Here is a 14,760-nt window from a genome sequence, read left to right as displayed (position 1 = left end):
TATATATATATATATATATATATATATATATATATATATATATACTCTACTGCTCTCTAAGTTGTTCTTGTTGAGTGCCATAGTTTCTCCCATGAGACCTTTTTTTTTTCTTTTAAGAGTAGGAAAAGGTGCTTTGAATTGGTCCCACCATAGAGAATACTTTTTACTGAGGTATTGGAAATTATATTTCCAGCATAGTCAGCAGACCTATTTTTTTTTTTGTAATTTTATTAAGAATACTGAGAAGGATGGGAAGTGAAGCTAATGGTGAAATCAAGTCTGAATCTTGAAAACATCAAAGAACTATTTCAGATATAGCTAAAATTATGAAATGTTTTATAATAGTTAATTTTACATTAAGTTAGGCATCATTTGATTAGCATTATATAATTGTTATTATAGAAGAAAGATATTCCAAAGCTAATTAGAACCTGTATTTTAATGTATATATTTGTTTCTGTTTCATTCTTCCCATTAGGATCAGACAGGGCTGTTGCTGGTACAAACCTACTCTAAATTTTTGGAGGATTATTAACAGAAATGGTGAATGAGTGCCCTTAACCCCATTAAAGGCTTTAACCTCTTCTGTCCATTGGAAAAGCTCATTTACAGTAATTTTTAAGGGCTTGTTCTTTCTGAGTTAGTGGAAATGCCAAGTTTGGTATTGTAGAACACAAATCATAAAAATATAAATGTTATCTTTCAAGGTGATGACATTTTGGCAAAGGGGTGGGGAGAGAGAATTAACTATGTAGTAGAATCCAACAAATAATATTTCATTACCATTTCTTGGTTTGTATAAAATATATTTTTTAAATTGGTTTAGTTCAATTTTTTAAAAAGATTTTTTAGTTGTTCATGGATGCAGTATCTTTATTTTGTTTATTTACTTTTATGTGGTGCTGAGGATCGAACCCAGTGCCTCACATGTGGAGGCAAGCACTTTACCGCTGAGCCACACCTCAGCCACCAGTTCAGTTCAAATTTAAAATTTTTTAAAAAATATTTTTTAGTTGTCAATGGATTTTTTTACTGTATTTATTTTTATGTGGTGCTGAGGATTGAACTCAGGGCCTCTTGTATGCCAGGCAAGTGCTCTACTACTGAGCCACAATCCCAACCCCAATTCAATGTACAATTTACTTTTTTAATTTGTTTTATTTATTTTTTATTAGTTGCACATGACAATACACTGATCTTGACATATATACTTGAATCAAATGGGGTATAATTTCTCATTTTTCTAAGTGTACAGGTTGCAGAATCACATTGTTATACAGACACGTATATACATACAGCAATACTAGTGTCTATTTTATTCTATTAGCAATACTAGTGTCTATTTTTATCTCCCCAATTTACTTTTAAAAATAAAAATTACTTAAAAAACAAAAAAATTATTTTTCAAATATTCAATTAGAATTTCTGACTGAGACACTACCAACTGAAAAACCACTAAAGCTATAATATTTACTGTTAGTTTAACTCAACAAATATGTGAAAGACTATGAGCTAGCTAGCCATTATGGTGGATAGAACAATAAAAACATGGAACCTGCCCTTAAGGAGCTTAACATCTTGTTGGGTGTGGGGTTAAGGGAGTATACATGGAGCAAATAGCACTTAGGCAATTAATGATTAGATACTAGGAGATCTAACTTTTAAAGCAATTAATGGTGACTCCTACATAAACAAAATAATTTTTATAGAAGTTAAATGGTTACTTCTTCATGCAAATTTTTTATAAATGAGGATTTTGGGATGCAACACTTTGGCAAGCATGGGGTACTTTCCATTGTGCCTTCATTATGCTCTTAGATGTTATAGAATAGGCATTCTGGTCAGTATGAAGGAATTGTATACATTTGTTAATAAGTGTTGAAGAGTGGCCTCCAAATGAACTGATTATTCTGAAATCATTCCATTGGAAGACTCAGATACTTTATTGAGGGCTGGTGTTGCCTTTTAGCCAACTTGGAGATTTTTGGGAATGTGCAACAATATTAACAGAAAAGATCTGATTTGTTTTTCTCTAACATTGTTTCTAGCATTAAATGATATCATTCTCCTCTTCTTAGGAATGTTATTTGCACTCTAACGTCAGATGACAATTTGTTTTTTATTGAATTAAAACTTGGTGGTATGTCAACTATATTATTAAATTATTTCCTTAAATACCTTTGAACACTGAACTTAATTTTGAACAAAAATAATTTCTTTAACAAGTTATAGTGAATTTTCTTTTTTAAGAATGTAATTTAATTTCTTCTTTAGAATAGAGAAGGGGTCTCTCTTTGAGCCTATTACTTATTGGACCTAATTCTAAGATGTATTGCATTTATGCTCATAAAAGATATGAAAAATCATTTTCAAATTTATAGAAAGCTTGGATAAAAGGGGAACTCTAAATCTGGGAATCCACCTTCAACTTTAAAGAGATTGGAAGGAAATTGATTCTCAGGTGATAATTTTGCTCAGAATCTTCTTTGACATAGTCAGAATATAATTATAGAAAGTATGTGATTTTTAGAAGCCCACTGTGGAAAAGATATTTGTAAGGTAATGACATCAGGTGTTCTGTCTCTGGATTCCTGCAATTCTGGATGCTATTTTCATCAGTCTTTCCAGTTATGTAAATTACTCATATTCATTCTCTCTCTCTGCCCCACTTCTCCTTACCTCTTGTTCTTTTACTTAGAGCAATTTTAGCACTAACTGCTCCAAGTAGATAATTTTGACTAGGATGTCTTTTTTTCTCTCATATTCTCTTATAGCTTTCAGTATATCTGAGTTCATCTTTGTCCATCATATCACCAGGTACCTGATGGATGGAAGATTAGAATTGCTGAGTTTTATTTCTTAAATGCTGTTATTAGTTTTATTTTGCCACATGACAAATTATCTCAAAGTTAATTGCTAAAAAAATTTATCTCAGAGTTTATTAGGTCAGATGGAGAGTCTTTGGCTTAAGGTTTCTTGAGATCTAAAGATTTCAGTTAGGGCTATGGTTTTTTTCAGGAGCTTGGAGTCCTCTTCAAAGTTCATGGTGGATATTGGCAGAAATCACTTCCTTGTGGTTATATGACTGAGGTACCTGTTTTCTTGCTGGATGTCAGCCAGGGGTTAGGCTTGGCTTCTAGAGGCTGTCCTCAGGTCCTTTGTATTTCTCTTACAACCTAGAGGCTTGTCTCCTCTAAGGTAGTGGGCGAATCTCTTCCCCTTTTGAATAACTCTTCACCAGATTAAGTCAGAACTATCCAGTATTATTTCTCTTTTGACTAAAAATATCAACTTACTGGGGATTGCATCTAAAAAAGTTCTCATCTTAGTCATGTTACATAACTTAATCATGGGAGTAAAATTTATCATTTTCACAGTCCTGTCCACACTCAAGGAGAGGGCATTATAAAGGGTATTTGAAATAGGGGGCAGGAATTTTGAGGACCAGCTTAGAATTCTTTTTTTTCTACATATGCCACGTCTTTTCAGAATGGGTTTCTGTTTTCAGCATTGGTTCAGAATTGAGGTGTTGACTTGCTGGCCTGATTCCTCTGGCTAGAGTTTCAAGAATTATACCGAATAGAAGTGGTAAGAGTGGACATCCTTACACCCTTGTCTTGTCCCTGATTTTAGAAAAAACTGAAAGTTTTTTTTTCTCATATAATGTTTAGGTAAGTCTGCCTTTGTAATGTATAGGTAAATTCTTTTATGCCTAGTTTCTCCATTGTTTTTAACATGAATATTTAACTTTTTTTTTTTCTTTAAATCAAAGACTCCTGCATCTTTTGAGATGGCCATATAGTTCTTGTTCTTAATTCTGTTTACGCGGTGCATTGCAATTATTGATTTGTGTATGTTGAACCAACCTTGTGTCACTGGGATGAAGCCCACTTGGTCATGTTTATTATCTTAATATGTTTTTGAATGTGGCTTGCTAATATTTTATTAATGATTTTTTTATATCTATGTTCATCAGAGATATTGTTCTATGGTTTTTTTTTCCCCTTTAGAAAACTAATTCTATGAGGTACATCTAACTACCAGAACACTTTGTGCTCAGAATCAGATGGAAAGGTATAAGCCATTTGAGAGAGAACTGTGTAAGAAAGTGGCCATTCAGGTCACTTCATCACCCCTAGATAAAGCATTCACTTATTCATTTATGCATCCAACATACATTTAATATAGAACTTAATTGCATTATAGGCACCATAATGATTCTTATATTTGTTATTTAGCTTAAAAATAAAAATGCTTCAGTACAATCAATGTTCATTGAACCAGGGACCTCTTTTAGCCTTTAAATTTGGCTGTTAGAATGATTTCTTTCTCCCTTCCTTCATTCCTGTATTTATCAAGAAATATAGCATACATACAAATGAATGTATATAATATATGTTAATAGGATAAATAATAATAATAAAATGAAGACCTGTGTAAATACAATTCAGCTTCTAAAATAAATGTTTGAAGTCTCTTGTGGGTATTTTCCAAAATACATCTTGTCTCTACCAAGAAAACTACTCTATTTTTTAAGAACTTTTATAATCTTTTATTTTTTTTTAAAATTATTTCTTACATACATGTGGAGTGCATTACATTCATAATATAATCTTTAAAAAATAATTTCTTTGCCATTTTTTATAGTTTTACTATGTATTTACATCTCTAAGTAACAAAAGTTTGAGTTTTAATGTTTCAAATATTTTATAAACGGAAATTTATATTTGTTTTACTTAATGTAAAGTTTTTGATATTGCAGTGGATATTCTTGGCTATTTTTATTTATTCTATTTCAGTGTTGCATACTATTGTTTGACTATATACACTTTAATTTTTAATTCTGTGGTCAATGAATGCTTAGACTTTTCAGTTTTCCATTTTCTGTTTTTTTTTTTTTTGTCAGTAGCATAGATTCAGTAAACATCCTTGAACATGTCTCATTAGTGCATGTATGAAGAATTCTAAGGAATAGAATTTCTTGGCCATAGAAGGTAGATATGATCTACTCTATCATCTAGTGCTAAATTGTTTCCTAAAGTTTCTGTACCAATTTGCACTCCTACTAGAAATTTTATGAGAGTTCCAGCGCTTAACCTTACCTGCAGCCCTTGGTACTAACTCTTTGATTGACAAGGAAATGTTAGTTTGTTTGGGCCGCTGTATAATTTGCCATAAACTGAGTGGTTTATGATCAACAGAAATGTATTTCTTGCATTTCTAGAGGTTGAGATACACAAGATCAAGGTATTAGCAGTTTCCGTGTTTGATGAGGGCTCCCTCTTCTGGTTCACAGATGGTACCTTCACCCTTGTGTTCATGTGGTAGAAGGCAAACAAATTCCCTTAAAAAGGGCCTCTGTTAAGGGCACTAATCTCATTCAAGAGGGCTCCACTTTTATGACTAGTAACCTCCCAAAGGCTTTGTCTCTTGATACAATCACATTGGGAATATAGGTTTCAACATATGAATTTTAGGGAGGCACAAACATTTAGACCATAGCAGTGGCAGTTGTAAAGTAACATTTTATGGGGGTTTAAATTTTTATTTGTTGAAATGAAATTGCTAACGAGATAAAATTTTTATGTGTATGATTATTTATCTTTAATGTTTCTGCTATGTGAAATACCTATTTTGTTTTGTTTCTTTTGTGTTGCTTAGCCCATTGATTTGTGAGATTTTATTGTATTTGAATTCTTTGATGACTTAATATAATGTAAATATTTTACCTTTTATTATGACTTGTCTTGTTTTGGTTCTTTTTATAGTGTCTTTGAGGAACTAAATTTTGTGATTATAGTCTTATAAAGTATTTCCTTTATTATCTGTGCTTTTTGTATCTTATTTAACAAATCTGTTCTTATCTCAAAATAATAGAAACATTTTCTTTTAAAAATTTTATTATTATTATTATTTTTGGTGGTGCAGGGGATTGAACTCATGGCTTTGTGCATGCAAAATAAGAACTCTACCAACTGAGTTATATCCCCAGCCCCCAATTGAAACATTTTCATAATTACTTTTATGAGTTTGAAGTTTAACTTTATCCATTCAGAATTGATTTGTTATAACAGAATAGAGGAATTCATCTAATTTTTGTCAATTAAACTAAAGGTAAGCACACTTTTTGTAAAGGACAGGACAAAAATTATTAAAGGAACATCTTTAATCTGATACCCTCTAAAAGAGATGTAGGTTTTGTCTTGTGTTCTCCTATGTAGCTGATTAAAACTCAGGACCTAGGTTTGAAACAATTGCTAGATCCCCAAAGCAACTCCTAGTTCCCCTGCTATTTATTATTGTGGATTTGTGCTTAATTCTGGCCTCTACAGTTCTCTTAATTTCTTGTCAACTGAGCAAGGCATAAGAAAACAATATAAAAATATTAACATTTTTTTGTTGTGGTCTGCCTGGAAATTATGTGAACATGTATTTTTCTATATTGCCAAAACCAGTGTTTCCCATTTGACTTTGCTTATAATCATAGAGTTTTGCCATAACTAGCCTACCTGACCACAGCTCCACTTTATATCAGTGGTTCTCTAGCCTTGCTGCACGTTAAAACCACCTGGAAAGCTTCTAAAAGTTCTGGTGCTCAGGCTACACTCAAGATTAATTAGATTAGAGTATCTCAGGCATTACTAATTTTTGAAGCTCCCCACAGAATTCCATTGTGCAGCCAAGGTTAAGAACAATTGTTTAAAATTCAGCTGTTCATTTTGATTCATGTCTATTCCAGTTCACCTGCCTTTTTTCACTTTACTCAACCAAATAGCTCCCCTCTAAAGCTAGGTGTCCACACTCATATAAAACACCAAGTTCCTGATACTCCTGACCTACTCCTTCACATTAATATGCTTTCTAAGAAACTGTCTACTATACCTATGGTCAATTGAATAGCAACATATTTGGCTTGTTTTTACTTTACAAAACATTATTTTAATTGTCTTTCACTGTCTGCAATGTTTTTCCTTTACAAGAAATTTTTAGTGCAAAGTATATTAATTTGCTAATTAATTCTGATAGACTATTTTCAGAGTCAGAAAATCAGTGTGTGATATGCTTAGGTTATGAATAGCTTAGCACAGAAAATGATGTAATTTCAGTGGGACAAATTAGAGCCAATTAACATGGCAGTTAGTTGTCTTTTTGAATAATGCAGATTTGTTTAGAAAAGCTCTCTGTTTTATTTATAAAATGATCCCTGCTTTTAACTATTATGACTGCCATAGCATTTTTCCTTTTGCAGAGCTAGGTCAGATGTAGCAAAACAGAGAGGTAAGGTTCTGCCATCATACTTTGTTCTAGATCACAGTATGTTAATTGACTGTAACACATTATTAAAATACTGTCTTATGACTGTCTTTAATAAAATGCTCAGAGCATCTAAAAGATGTAACATGATTATAAATTCATAATATTTCTTCTGAGGAAATAATGACTATTTCTTGAAATTAAAACAAGTCCTTTTTATTTTCTGGAGCTTTTTTTTAGTGCTTGGGACTGAATATAACAAATAGAGTTCTAGCTACAATATTAGCAAATACTTAGCTTAACACATTAGTTTTAGTGTCTACAAGAAAAAAGCTATTTCACAAAGTGAACAGATGGTTTAACCAGGAATGGCAGACTTCTCATGATTTAATAGTGAAAGAAATCACATTCTTTGGATATGCAATTGGGCAAGTTGATCTTTAGAAGTCTGCCATTGCTTTCTGTAGTAGTGGATTATTATCATTGTTTTCCTCAGGAAAACATTGTGTGGAATAATTAATGATTACAATGCATTTTGGAAGAGATTCTGAGTAACTTAATATTTTGAATTTGCATAGCTGAAGAGAATGGATATGGAAAAAGGTGGAAAAAGTTTTTATTCCCAAATTTTAATTAATTAAGGTACTGAGGATTGAACCCAGGTGTGCTTATCTACTGAGCCACATCTCCAGCTCTCTTTTTATATTTTATTTAGAGACAGGGTCTTTCTGAGTTGCTTAGGGCCTCACCAAGTTGCTGAGGCTAGCTTTGAACTTGCGATCATCCTACCTCAGTTTTCTGAGCCACTGGGATTATAGGTATGTGCCACCTCGCCTGGCTTATTTCCAAATTTTGTGATATATTTTTTCTGACATTTTCGGTAATAAGTTTAGTTTCTTTGTAAAGATGCTATTATAATTTTATCTCATATCTAAAGTTTTTGTTTCTCACTATTGTACAAAAATTCTGCTGCTTTGTGATAACCATAAATGCATGGTAAATTTTTTTTTTTTTTAAAGAGAGAGTGAGAGAGATAAAGGTAGAGAGAGAGAGAATTTTTTTAATATTTATTTTTTAGTATTTGGCGGACACAACATCTTTGTTTGTATGTGGTGCTGAGGATCGAACCCGGGCCGCACACATGCCAGGCGAACGCGCTACTGCTTGAGCCACATCCCCAGCCCCATGGTAAATTTTATAGAGATGCTATCTTTTGGTATTTGGAGACATTTCTACCATCATGGATACATAGGGCTGTGTTTCAAAAAAAGTCTTTCCTTCTCAGGTGTTTTTGACTATGACCCTTATTTCCCAAATCAGAGGTGTGGTAACTAGTTTTCAATGATATCTTCCTCCTAGTGAATTGCACCTGTTGGTATTTATGCCCTGTCTAGTTTTTTACACATTGAATATACACTTCTCCATGTAACGAACAGAATGTTTCAGATTGATGTAGTACATCTTACACAGCTAGGCCATAAGATAACCCTTATAGCTTCAATTATGTTTCCTTGGAATGCTTACTCTGGAAGAAACCAGTTGATATGTAAGAAGTTCTACTCACCTGAGAGTTTCATGCTACATGATGCTCAAACAAAGCATGTAAAGAGGTCATGTGGCAAGAGGGAGAATTGATCAATCCAGAGCTGTTTTAGTTGTCCCAAGTAAAATGCCACATGTGTGAATGAAGAAATATTTTGGTTGTCTGCCGCAGCCCAGCTGGCTGGGCAAACTAGGGACGGGCAGATTTGCTCCCATCCTATGTAGGGACGGGCAGCTTTTTTTTTTCCGTCACTTACCCCCAAGTGTCCCGGGGCTCCCGGTACAGGCCACCATCTGCCGCAGTCCGGCTGCAGCAAAATAACCCGGGGTGATGAGCAACTTGTGTACATTGATACAGCAAGAGGGGGAGCCGTTTATTGTAGGACAGGAGGGGTATATATACATTACACACAGCTTATCTTAATTAACATAAACTAGATACAGCAGTCAACCAATAAGGAATCTCCACACTTAATGGCTCACTGGCATTACTTCACAAACCACTCCCTCTGGCAAAATGCCAGGCGCCATCTTGACTTGTTTACAGACCCTAACAGTTGTCTAGACCAGACAAGCCATCATATGACTCTAGGCCTTGTTGTCAACTCATTGCAATTTCATTAAATAACCTAAGCAAGAGTTGCTTAGGTGAAACCAATGCATAATACAACTGTAAGATAATAAAAATTGTGTATTAAGCTTCTAAGTTTTGAAATGGTTTGTTACATAGCAAAGAGAACCAGAATAAGGGGACAATGAAGACTTAGACACCAATTGCTAAGTTATCATAGTGTTTCTTCATTTTGATTACCTTTGTTGATAGTACTATGCAGATCCTTCATATATATACCAAGACATTATTATTATTATTATTATTATCATTATTATTTTTGAGACAGGTTCTCACTAAATTGCTGAGACTAGCCTTGAACTTTCAATCTTCTTTCCTCAGCCTCACAAATTGCTGGGATTACAGGCATGCCCAGCCTAAGTTGATTTCTGTTTTAGTCAGCTTTTTTGCTCCTATGACTAAAAAATCTGACCAGAACAATTGTAGAGGAGGAAAAAGTTTATTTGAGAGCTCACAGTTTCAGAGGTCTTGGTGAGGCTAAATATCATGGCAGGAGAGTGTGGTAGAGGGAAGCAGCTCACATCATGATCAGAAAGAGAAATAGAGGGGGGGGGGAGAGAGAGAGAGAGAGAGAGAGAGAGAGACTGACTCCACTCTCCAGATACAAAATATATACCCCAAAGCTATGCCCCCAATTCCCACCTCTTCCAGCCACACCATATCACTTCAGTTACCACTCAGTTAATCCCCATCAGGGGATTAATTACTGATTGCATTAAGACTCTTAAACCTAATCATTTCTCCTCTCAACCTTCTTGCATTATCTCATATGTGAGCTTTTGGAGGACACCTCACATCTAAACCATGAAAATATTCTTCAAACTTGTTACAATGATACCTAAAAGGTATGTACAGAAGCATTGGAGACTGTAAAGGTCTTGCTTGCTTGAAAGTGGAATTGAGACTTTGTGGCCTGTTTTTTTAAAAAAATATTTCAAGAAGACTAACCAAGATGGTATGTTAATCAAGATAAGTAAGGCTGTGCAGTTTACTCAGAACATTTCTTTGCTTTTGGCTAGGTGTATATCAATCTGTTACTGAATCTCACTGAAATGAACTATACTTAAATGCAGACTTTTTTTTTTATTGTTAGCTGTATTGTTTTTATGGATGACAGAATATTTTACTTAAAGCATGGAATTCTTCTAAGGAGAAAAAAAAGATTTATTAGTGTATGCTAGACTTTATTAATATTTCCCAATATCTAGTTCTTCTTCCTTTCCAAGCCCACAGCAGATTGTACTTTCTAAGCCCTTTACCTGTGGGCTGAGCCATGTGGCTGGTTCTGGTCAATGAACAGATATATGTTATTTTTGAACCGAAGTGTTTTATTGTTGGTGGAAAACATTGCACTCTTATTCTCTGTTGCAGTAAGCAAGAAGATCATATGTTTCAGAGTGCAGTTTTAAGGAGGAATGTTGATATCCTGGATCCATAAATGGCAATGTAGAGCAGAGTCCACCTTAAGTTGAGCACATAATATTTTTTGTTGTGTAAATTCACTAAGATTTCAGGATGAATTTTCAAAATGTAGCTTAAGCTAACCTATTTTAATACAGAAGCTACTAATTAAGGTATTTCCCCTCTCTTAAAATAATGACCTATAGCACCAGTGGGAGTGATGGTGTACTTCACTGATTTGTAAGCACCAAGCTCTGATTCATTAATTGTAGAAAGCACATAGCAGGGCACTGAGAAAATGCAAAAACTTTCACTTGGCTGCAAAGGAGAAGGGGCAGGTTGTAAAACTAGTTTCCTATGGAATGTAATCCTAGATGGAATTGTCTGGCAGAGTGTTAGGCTCTGAAAAATACCCTTTCCTTTCTGGTTTTGTTCAGAACTGTTCATCTTTTTGTTGTTCTTCAATAATCTAGTTTCCACTTGGATGCTTGAATGATATTTTTAAAATGAAAACCTTATCATCACCCCTCTGCTTAAAATGTTTCAGCGGTTTTACATTGCTGATTGGATTAAGATCAATATTCTTGGATTGGTGTGATCCAATTGTAAATTGTGATTTAACACAATTCTCTTCAGTTTCTCTTAGAATACTGGGTTTCTGAAGGCATGTTCTTTCTTTGTTGAAACTTTTTCTTCACTCCCCATTCTTCTAACCTCCTGTCATTCTCCTGGTTGATCCCATTGAGTCTTTAGATCTCAGGTCACTCTTCACATTTAGGAATCTTACTCTAACCATTAAGTTTCTTTGTGGGGAGGTTTTCATAGAACTGTGTTTCTTTCCTTCAGACAGTCATCTTAGGTCTGTAATTTGTGTGTTTAAGTACAATTATTCGATGGATAGTTGTTTTGTTCTTCATTAGGATAGGGCCTTGTTTATGTTTCTTCACCATTTTTCCCCCAGTGTCCAGAAGGTGGAATGAATAATTTTTGTGAGCCCTTTACTGTGAAGGACCAAGAAATTCAAGTAGATCTGAAGATCAGAAGGGAAGAAGTGATCTGGAGTACTTTTCTGGCAATCCCGTAATGTTATCACTGAATTTTCTTTTATAATGGGATTAGATTCATTTTAATGGAAGGAAAACTAATTGGGATTGATGAATTCACACAAAAATAGAGTGTGGTTTTAATTGTCTATTTTATATATTAAACTTCCAGAGGGCCCTATTTCTTTTCTTGTTACAGAGGTAAAAGACAAGGGTAGCATGTAGCCTTGCAAATAAACTATAAGTAATAACTCCTTTCAGTAATTATGTGTTGAATAAATGAATGAAAATATTTTAGAAAATGCTGTAAATAGTTTACAACCTCATAAATATTTTTGGATAATGAGTGTGAGAATGATCCTAGAAGGAATTATGTTATTGGTGAATTTCTTTTTGTCTCTGAAGATGGTAGTAAAAATTTTAATCTGGCATCTCCTTCAAAGTTTTTAATTCATATTAACTGATTATCTTAATTTTACTCCAGGTTACTTTATTTACTCAGGTGAAATTACAATTGCCGTTACCTTTCATTTGGCTATTTAAGAAAGTACACTTAAGAGAGATGTTATTTCTCTTCTAGGCTTAATCTTTGCATTCTTTATTCATCTTTAAATTTCAATCAAATGTAGCTCACACCTCTATTGTAGACTTGAATTTGGCATTTAGACTTGTAATTTAGCATTACAACATGGAAACAAAAGGGATTACATGAAATAATAGGGTCTTAAAAACAGTCAAACAAATGACATCTAAATATTTATAAAGACTGAATATTATGATTTCATGAAATTTCTTTGGAACTGTATATGAAGAAGTTCATAATTTCATTATATTCTCACTCTCTATAAATGTGCTTTTTAACTTGACAAACTTCTTCCTGGCAAAACCTACCTTTTATTTTGGTACTGTGGTTAAACCAATTGTTGTTTCATTTAGGAGCAACATCTAATTTTTTACATGTTTAATGATAGGCCCAAATTCTTGATTACAACTTTTTCTTTAAATATATATTTTTTAGTTGTAGTTGGATACAATATCTTTAATTAAATAATTTATTTTTATGTGGTGCCGAGGATTGAACCCAGGACCTTGCGTATGCTAAGCAAACGCTCTACCACTGAGCCTCAACCCTAGCCCCTTGATTACAACTTTTTGAAAATGAGTGAGTAGAGAATTATTTTTTGTATCTTCCCAAAATATCGAGCATACTTTGTCCAAGGAAGTTCTAAATAAATATAATTGGGATTAGTTGTAGTGCAGAAGGATTACCTAAAAAGGTGGGTATTAAGCAAAAATTAGTTTTTCTTATCTGATTTCTCTCAATTTCATTATCCTTTGCCTTCTATAAATAGAAATATTTACTATAATTTACAATTTGTACACATTTGAATTGTGTGGAGCACTGACCATTACTGATGCTACCAAAGTATGACTTTTGTCTTGTTTTGTTCTTTTGTAAGCAGTAACCTTACATGGAATGCACGTAGCAAGTGTGTCCTATTTATGTATTCTGATGTACATCAACAATTGGTATTTCATATACCAACTTTTCTAAATATTGATAAGTTACCATCCATTCAACCTGAAAAGAATGTTTTTATGCACATGATTCCTTTAAGGTGCTTTGCTAGTTTTTGATTAAGAGTTCTTAACTGAGGATCTCTCTCTATACCTGAGTATGCTTTAGTATATCTCTAAAGTCTTTGCAGCTTTATATGAAATATTGTTTATATGTGAATTTTTCAAGGGAAAGTTTCCTGTATTAGATCAGATCATAAATGAGATGACTACAAGACTCATTGAATTATGTATGCAAATGTGGTGAATTTTACTGTGTAAATTCTGCCTCAGTAGAGCTGAATCTCCCTCTAAAATCTCTGAATGAGGATTATTAATGAAAGGCACTAAAAAATACTAGCAGTAGAAAACAAAAGACTTGGAGGTGTGTTCTATATAGAAAGTTTTCCTTTCAGTTCTGCTCTTCCTTCTGAAATGCAAGCACAATAGTTCCTATTTTTATGTGTGAGCTTCTATAATCCCCATGGAAATGGAATCAGAAGATGGAGTAGAATGATAAAATACCAGAAAAATATTTGATAATTGTGTGTTATTAGCCTACAAGGCTGAAAATCCTGTGATTTTTTTTCAGTCCCGTCTTCCTTCTACCCTTGTCCCTGTTTTGGTTTTTATGTCTTAGGGCAGAAGGATAAAACTATGGTTTAAATTCCAGTTGCACTTTTACTAGCTGTGGGCCATTTAGCACATCATCATTTTGATTCAGTTTCCTTAATTCAATACCAACATTAACTAACATTATTAAACACTTTCTATGACCTTTCATGTAAACTTTACCTGATTGTTAAGCCACTTAGTCCTCAGTACAACCATATAATGAAATTTCAACTGTTTCCCCCATTTTACAGATGAGAAAACTGAGCAACAAACTTGATGTTTTCAGGCTCTGTCACAAATTGATGAGGGTACTTTTACCAATGCAGTGAAATCCTGATAATCAGAAGTGTTTATATGGGGCTGGGGTTATGGCTCAGTGGTAGAGCACTTGCCTAGCATGTGTGAGGCACCGTGGTTCAATTCTCAGCACCATATACAAATAAATGAATAAAATAAAGGTTCATTAACATCTAAAAAAATTTTTTAAAAAGAAGTGATTATTTGGCCTTTATTATATTTTATTTATGGTAACATTCAGTTTATTTAGTTTTAGTATGCTAATGGAAACTATCATTTCTCTTGTTAAGTATTTTGAAGCTGAGCTAGAGCCTCAAATTCTATAATCTGAAGGTCCCGACTTTTGGACTTTTACATTGAGAATTCAAGTTCTTTTTGTCACCATTGGATGAAGAAAGAAGTAGTTCTGCTGTTCAAGGA

At 33.6% G+C, this 14,760-nt stretch overlaps 1 protein-coding gene across 1 annotated transcript in view; it reads left to right on the top strand.

Moving 5' to 3' along the window:
- The window catches only part of Gpr158 (G protein-coupled receptor 158), a 480,026-nt gene that overhangs the window by 135,661 nt on the left and 329,605 nt on the right, over positions 1-14,760 (top strand). The window lies entirely within an intron of this gene.

The sequence above is a fragment of the Marmota marmota genome, unplaced genomic scaffold, assembly GCF_001458135.2.
Source record: "Marmota marmota marmota unplaced genomic scaffold, marMar, whole genome shotgun sequence".
NCBI lineage: Eukaryota > Metazoa > Chordata > Mammalia > Rodentia > Sciuridae > Marmota > Marmota marmota.
The sequence above is the reverse complement of the archived record's forward strand: the minus strand, read 5'-3'. Positions and strand labels throughout refer to the sequence as shown.